Genomic DNA, 7,392 nt, shown 5'->3' with positions numbered 1-7,392 from the left:
GACCGCTGGCAGGCGATAGGACCTGTGAAAGAATATATGGATGAGTAAAATAGGTACACGGTAACTCTTACTCAATGAGTTAAAGGTTGAGCAGCAGCCTAGTAAGTAAAACGAAAATTAATATTTAAAAAGTTGATAAGGATTCTTTAAATAGTTAGGATGGTGTGTTGTCTGCTATCAAAAATCTAGAATACATATTTTTAATTAAAAAAAATATTATAAGGAATGTACTTATTAGGGAAACACATTTGAGATATAGATTATTATTAATATCGTTGATTTGTTAATAAAATTTATTGACAATAGTTTTTGCCTGCGGATCGTTTAATGGATGGATGAATGGATCTCTATGCCACATCTAAATCGGTTCTGCAGTTTATTCATGAAGAGCTAATAGACAGACAGACACTTTCGCATTTTGCATTATTAGTATAGAGTATGGATAAGTAAGGAAGGCGCTGAATGCAGCCCTCTACCCACCGGTCATTACCTATGAAAATCATTGGGGGAGGCCTATATTCAGCAGTGGACGTCCTGTGACTGAAATGATGATGATCTTGATGGATAGGTTTGCATTGAAAAAGTGTTGTTTTTGTAAGTTTTTCTTGTGAATGCTCTACACAATGTAACCTTGTTGGTGATCAAATATAAATAAGTAAATAGGTAGGTAAAGTCGAAAAAGCATGCATAATGTTATCAAAAAGCACCGCAAATGTTCAAAAAAACTTACCTGTAAAGAGGCCCATATCGCCAAACAAAGTTTAAACCTCACTCCCAAACTCATAACTTAGAACTGTCAAACACCTGTCACAACAACCCTTTTTGCTTATATTTACTTGCAATTACTTAATAATATCGTAATCAGGTCATTATTACAATAATTTCGATAGTAACATGTGCAATTTTTTGGTATTTCTTGGCATCATTCTGATTACAACATAGATTAGGGTTAAGTTGAGTAAAACTGTAATTTTCGAAGTGAGTCAGCCTCAGGATTGCAGTAGGAAACTGCAATCAAAACTAGATTGAAAGTCAAGCACAGACTCAAGTTTGCAAATCTTCTATTGGACGTTAAAAAAAATTATTTCCAATAACAAACAACAACTTTTAAAATAAAAGTGGATCAAATTCATTACAGACACAGGTAAAAGTAAATAAAACGTATAAAATATAAATTAAATACTAGTATACAGGGTGGAATTTTGTAATGCCACCTGAAGGGAAAGTACTCTTAATACTGTAGATAGAAAATTTTACTCAAAGAAAACATTCCTTTATTTTTTAAAAGAAAAAGAAATGCATTCAAAGATTTTCTAAAATTTTTCGATAATTCACCACCAAACCATATTTTTTTTGTAAATAATTAAAATAATTTAAGATTTCATGGTTTTTCTTTCATTTGATTTATCAAGTTTGTTAGAGAGATTCCATCCGTATACTTAACCCTAACGATCGATGCAATAAAAATACAGGTGTAATTTTTAACAGATTTTAGTTGGTTCGATTCCCGGGTGTGGCAAGCTTTTTAGAAATCTTTGAATGCAGTTCTCTTTCTTTTCCAAATTAATGAATGTTTCCTTTGAGCAAAATTTTCTATCTACAGTATTAAGAGTACTTTCCCTCCAGGTGGCATTACAAATTTTCACCCTGTATATGAGTAGTGTTCAATTTAGTGACTGGAAGCTTAGCTCGCTGTATTATATTTTGACAACCTCGCTTACTGGTGCTAGTACTAAGTCCCTATTAGCTATTCTGTTTATCTCAAAGCTCAGTCACAATCACAACTCTGGTGTCAGACTAAATGAACCGGGTGTCTTACACGGCTTAACCGGGCCGATTAACCTGCCCCACTGAGCATCATGATTACTTTCTCAGACAAACGTTGATTCAAGCCAGCAATGTCTTTAAAGAACCTCCTGGTTCAAAAAAAATATAATATGTGACCGTTGTGGGAGTCGAAACTGGAACCCTAAGCTAATAGAGCCTTATGCCCGTTTTCACCATCAATCACATTTAGCACATAATAGGAATTTATTTTTTTATAGGGGTCACTTGAAAATTAGGGATTGATGGTGAAAACGGGCATCACTTACTCTTTTCTCTCTCTAAATACGAGTAAGATCGTAAGATTAACTACGTCTTCAACAATCCTTTAAAGCGCATCTTTCAGTTACTATTTTGTTCAGCACAGAGAACAGAACATCTAACTTTGTTACGAATACGGACTACCAACTGATCACATCTACTAAAGATGCCATCATGTGCTGTTGTATGTACGTAATGCGCTAAGTTTATGATTTTGTAGCCGACCACGATGCAGCACCACGGCACTATTCCCACCTCTCGTTCCCGCTGCAACTCCTGTGTAGCCAGGATCTACAGCTTGACCGCCAATAACCCAACCAGTGAAGGTCAAGTTTGTTCCGGGGAAAAGTTAAACTGTTATTGGACCCGCAACGAAATGAATCAGAAGAACATAGGAGGAATGGTGACAAACAAACCAGTGCTGCTGCAGCTAGGCGACGTGTTTTCACGACAATACGTTTTTAAGTATTTTTTTCTTTATATAAAATGGCTTCTGTTGCTACCGACACGTCGCCTAGCTATTCTACTCGTATAGTAACTAATACATAGAAACCAGTAAGTGTAGTCAGCTTCAAACTTGTACCTTTTATCGCTAAAACACGTTTATAGGTACTAAGATGTATCTAAACCAACGCTGTTCTCCAGAAAATCTTGTTACTTATTTGCTCTTTCAAAAGTATATCTTTTGAAGTATTCAAGGAACAAGCCTATTCAAACGAGATAGCTACTTATTTGAGATGACGTCAGCAAATATACTTAAGATCGGAATATGAAATCGGTAGAGAATTTTCTAGAGTAGATAAACGTTATAGGTTATCTTCTTAGGATGATTTAGATTCAAATTAATAAAATACCCAAAGGGCGATGGAGCGTGCCATGCTCGGAGTTTCCCTGCGTGATCGAATCAGAAATTAGGAGATCCGTAGGAGAACCAGAGTGACTGACATAGCCCGCAGAATCGCTAAAATCAAGTGGCAGTGGGCGGGGTACATAGTTCGGAGAGCTGATGGCCGCTGGGGCAGGAAAGTTCTTGAGTGGCGACCACGAGCCTGAAGACGTAGCGTGGGCAGGCCTCCCACTAGGTGGACCGACGATCTGGTGAAGGTCGCGGGAGGTGCCTGGATGCGAGCGGCGCAGGATCGGTCTGTGTGGAAATCCTTAGGTGAGGCCTTTGTCCAGCAGTGTACGTCTTTCGGCTGAAAACTGTGCTGAAAAGGCTGAAAAGGGTTCTGAAAACCAGTGATTTAAGGTCACAGCAGACTTATCAACTCGGAAAGGGATCAACAGCTTATCGCATTTCGCGCGCTGTCATCGCTTTTCATATTGACCATTTTAAGTGCTATATCTCTCAATGATAAACTTTTTTATGATATTCCTAACTAGCTTTCCGCCCGCGGCTTCGCCCGCGTGGAACTTTTTCTGTCACAGAAAAACTTTATCGCTCGCGTCTCTGTTTAAAAAACCGGGATAAAAACTATCCTATGTCCTTTCCCGGGACTCAAACTATCTCTACCTATGCCAAATTTCATCAAAATCGGTTCAGTGGTTTAGGCGTGAAAGAGAGACAGACAGACAGACAGAGTTACTTTCGCATTTATAATATTAGTATAGATGAAATAAATAAACATAAAACCCAACTGCGTAAAAATTAACAGAAAAGATAGAAACAAGACAACGGATAATGCAGTCGGTGGCATCAATGACTAGTTCTTTTGTTGGTGAATGTATTTGATACCTTCTGGCGCAATCGAGTTAGAATTAAATTAGTTTTCAATCCCGGTTTTCAAAAGAAGAAAATCAATTAATTTTCGTACGACTCCAGAATAAAGCTTCCTTATAATAACAAACTTTTTCCCTTAGAAACAAAAATAACAGTATAATTATTATGAAGGAGCCTTCGGCGTATTTTTTTGTGCTTATTTACAATTGACTAGCTTCTGCCCACGGCTTCGCCCACGTTTACCTTTGTATACAGGGTGAATTTGCAATCAGTGTCCAAAGTTTTAGGAGCGACTCAGAATCAGTAACCTATTCGATTTACGTAAAGAAAACAAAATTGTATTTTTCATATTTAATTGAATGTTTAATAAAAATTATTTGTTTTTTTTCCGTTAGCGCCTCGTCGTACTAAGCTAGTATGCTTGTATCACGAGTGAGCTCACCACAACAGTTGAGCAGCGGCGGGTACCGAACCCGCGTTCCCCGGATCGGCAAGTCCGACCCCTTCACCGTTCATTATTTTTACCAGCTGCCCGCGGTTTCAAAATTGGCTTACGTGGATAATTTACTTCGTTCATAGAAAAAAACGTACACACAGTTAACTGAAAAGTTTTGTAGGCATAACTTTTGCCGAATTACTTTCCAAATTTTTTGCGAAAAATACCACGATTAAAAATAATTAAGATTATAGAGCTTAGTAACACAGTACATCAAGCTCAACTTTGTAGTTTCTTATGTAGTTGCAATAGAGTTGGTTTTGCTACAAAAATGTATAATCTGTTTTTTCGAGTAATTGACTGAACCTTTAAATACGGAGGGTATAAACTTATAAGAAAACTAACAAACCCTAAAATAGACTTCGATTTCATTTGATAGAATACAAAACAACTTTTTAGCAGGAACATTTTGAGCTTTGGGATGAGGGAATTAATTTCCACAAATTTTGGGAGTCCATCTGGCTATTTTTAAATAGTAGGTATCACAAGAGTGTTACGCCCGTATTCACAAACATTACTATAAGGTCTCACAGTCACAGTGTGCGTGGACGCACAGGATGACACAAGAACCAATCACAGAGCTCTATTCAACGCTGTACGTTCGATTTGTTGCTTCATTTAAGCAAGCATCGTTTGTGAATACGGGCGTTAGTGAACTAGTGACGCCATAGGTTTGTTTATTTTGCTCATAGCATGCTCAAGCTTATTCTAGGGTCACAAAAACAACAGCTTCCAACAAATCACAGTAATTTATTTACAACTATTCAACTTAATAGATATAACTGTACCCTGCGGGAAGGGTAGGGTACGGGAGTGGCGACACCACTTCCACGGGAGACGCGTAGGGGTACACCACATCTGCACCCATGCAAGGCAGGGTATTGCTGAGTAGGTTACTGACTACCAAGAGCTGTAAAGCATTGGCCAGGTTATTGGCAACAGTGCTATCCTGGATGATGGTGGTGGTAGCTGGAACGGTCACTGGAGCAGATAGGATGGTTTCCACGCCAGCTGGGAGAAGAGGAGAGTTCACGTAGACTTGGTTCTGGACTAAATCCACTGGCAGAACGTTACCGACTGGTAGAACTCTGTTGAGGACTTGAGCTGACGCGGCCTGGACAAAAAACAATGGTTAAACTTATTTTTAACATCATTAGGTCATTTAATCTTCATTGCAGGAGCACGACCCTCTCTAATTTAATAGCAATTGGAGGATTTGTCCTACACTCCCCACGCTGGCCAGACGGGTTGGGGAGGCCTGATGTTCGCATATATGTCCCTTAGTCGCTTATGACATCCACGGGAAAAGTGGGAGTGGTCTGATTCTACTCTGTCGGAACCACACGGTGGCAAAGGGTACCATTAAAAAGACTCTATCATATACCTCCTCTGTTGATTTATCTGTCTGTGATCGGGCTTTATAAACTTATAATGAGCAGACATTTTCACAGAATGCGTTTCATAGCATACGACCACAAGTTCAAGAGTGCAATGTTTTAATCAAACTGAAAATTAATAGACAATCAACACCCACAAGGTGGATCAACGACCTCATAAAGGTAGCAGGAAGGCGCTGGATGCAGGCCGCTACCAACCGGGCGATGTGGAAATCATTGGGGAAGGCCTATGTTCAGCAGTGGACGTCCTGTAGCTGATATGATGATGATACTTTGAGTGTCCATCTGGGATTCGAACCTCAACCTCTATCTATCTATCCACTGGATCATAAAGGTGTTTGTAAATATAATACTTACATTGAAAACAGCGACAACGAAAACAAGAGCGAAAGCTTTTGCGGCCATCTTGTTTTTTGATATTGAACTAGTAAATTCAACTAACTAATGATGTCCTACTTAGAAATAATAGTTTATATACCATATAATTATCGATTGAAAATATCTGATTGTTTTGTAAACAGTCACGTTGAAAAAACAGTATCAAGTTAGGACATAATTTGTGTAAGTTGATAAACAGGTATTTTATCAGTGTTTTACTAGGAATGTGCTAACTTTCATATTTAAGAAATAGAGTAGGTTATCTACGTGATTAAATAATTAAACAGGATCAATTAAATCTTGTAGAAAGTATTTAAATATTTGTACCTACGCTAACTAATAATACAGCAAATTTTGGCGCTCTATTTAAGAAAGAAAGAAGAAATGTTTATTCAGTATCATCGACAAACATTTAACCTAAAACAATACTTAAAAAATATTTAACAAGTAATGACTAGTTTTAAGATATTTTCCCAAAATTGTGCAAAAAATAAATATTTCAATTTGAATTTGACTAATACTTCCTGTAACTCCTGTAAGTATTTAAAGATCTACAGTTTGCCACCCAATGAATTCCTGGGGACAGATTACTGTCTTGGAATCTGCATCAAAAATCTGAAGTAAAAAAATAAGAGGAGTATGAAAAAAAATCAACTTCTTTAAATGTTCAAAAAAGAAAGAATGTTCTTTCAGTTGCAAAGCATTTTGTGAGTACGGAAAATTATTACATGATGCATTAAGTAGGTACCTACTATGCCTTCTGTAGGAATTACATGTACAATGTGTGAATCAGGGATGTTATGGACATCCGTAACCGTAACCGAAACTTTCGGATATCTGAAATAAAAAAATATCCGAAACCGTAACCGTACCTAACCGATTCAAAAGTTTCGGATAGTTTCGGATATAGGCAACTTAAATTGTTTTTTGTATACCATTATAGGTAAAGGCCTAATTTACCTTTATAAAGCCACCTAGTATCAATTTTTATATTTTTATTTCTTTTTATTCGATGTAAAGTGTCTGTTTGTTTGTTGATGTTGATGTAAAGTGTACGGCCATGAATGAACCGAACAACTATTGCAAATTGCATTCTAAAGCACAGATATCCGTAGCCGTAACCGAAACTTTCGGATATCCGGAATAAAAAAATATCCGTAACCGTAACCGAAACCGGTATAATATTATTCCTATATCTGTAACCGTATCCATAACCGAAACTACATTATCCATAACATCCCTAGTGTGAATCTAGATAAGATCTAGAAATTACCTCCTTTAATAGTCTTTTAATTCATTTTATTGCAGTATCCAAG

This window comes from Ostrinia furnacalis, unplaced genomic scaffold (genome assembly GCF_004193835.3).
Source record: "Ostrinia furnacalis isolate ACB-3 unplaced genomic scaffold, ASM419383v2 OfSCF5107, whole genome shotgun sequence".
NCBI lineage: Eukaryota > Metazoa > Arthropoda > Insecta > Lepidoptera > Crambidae > Ostrinia > Ostrinia furnacalis.
The sequence above is the reverse complement of the archived record's forward strand: the minus strand, read 5'-3'. Positions refer to the sequence as shown.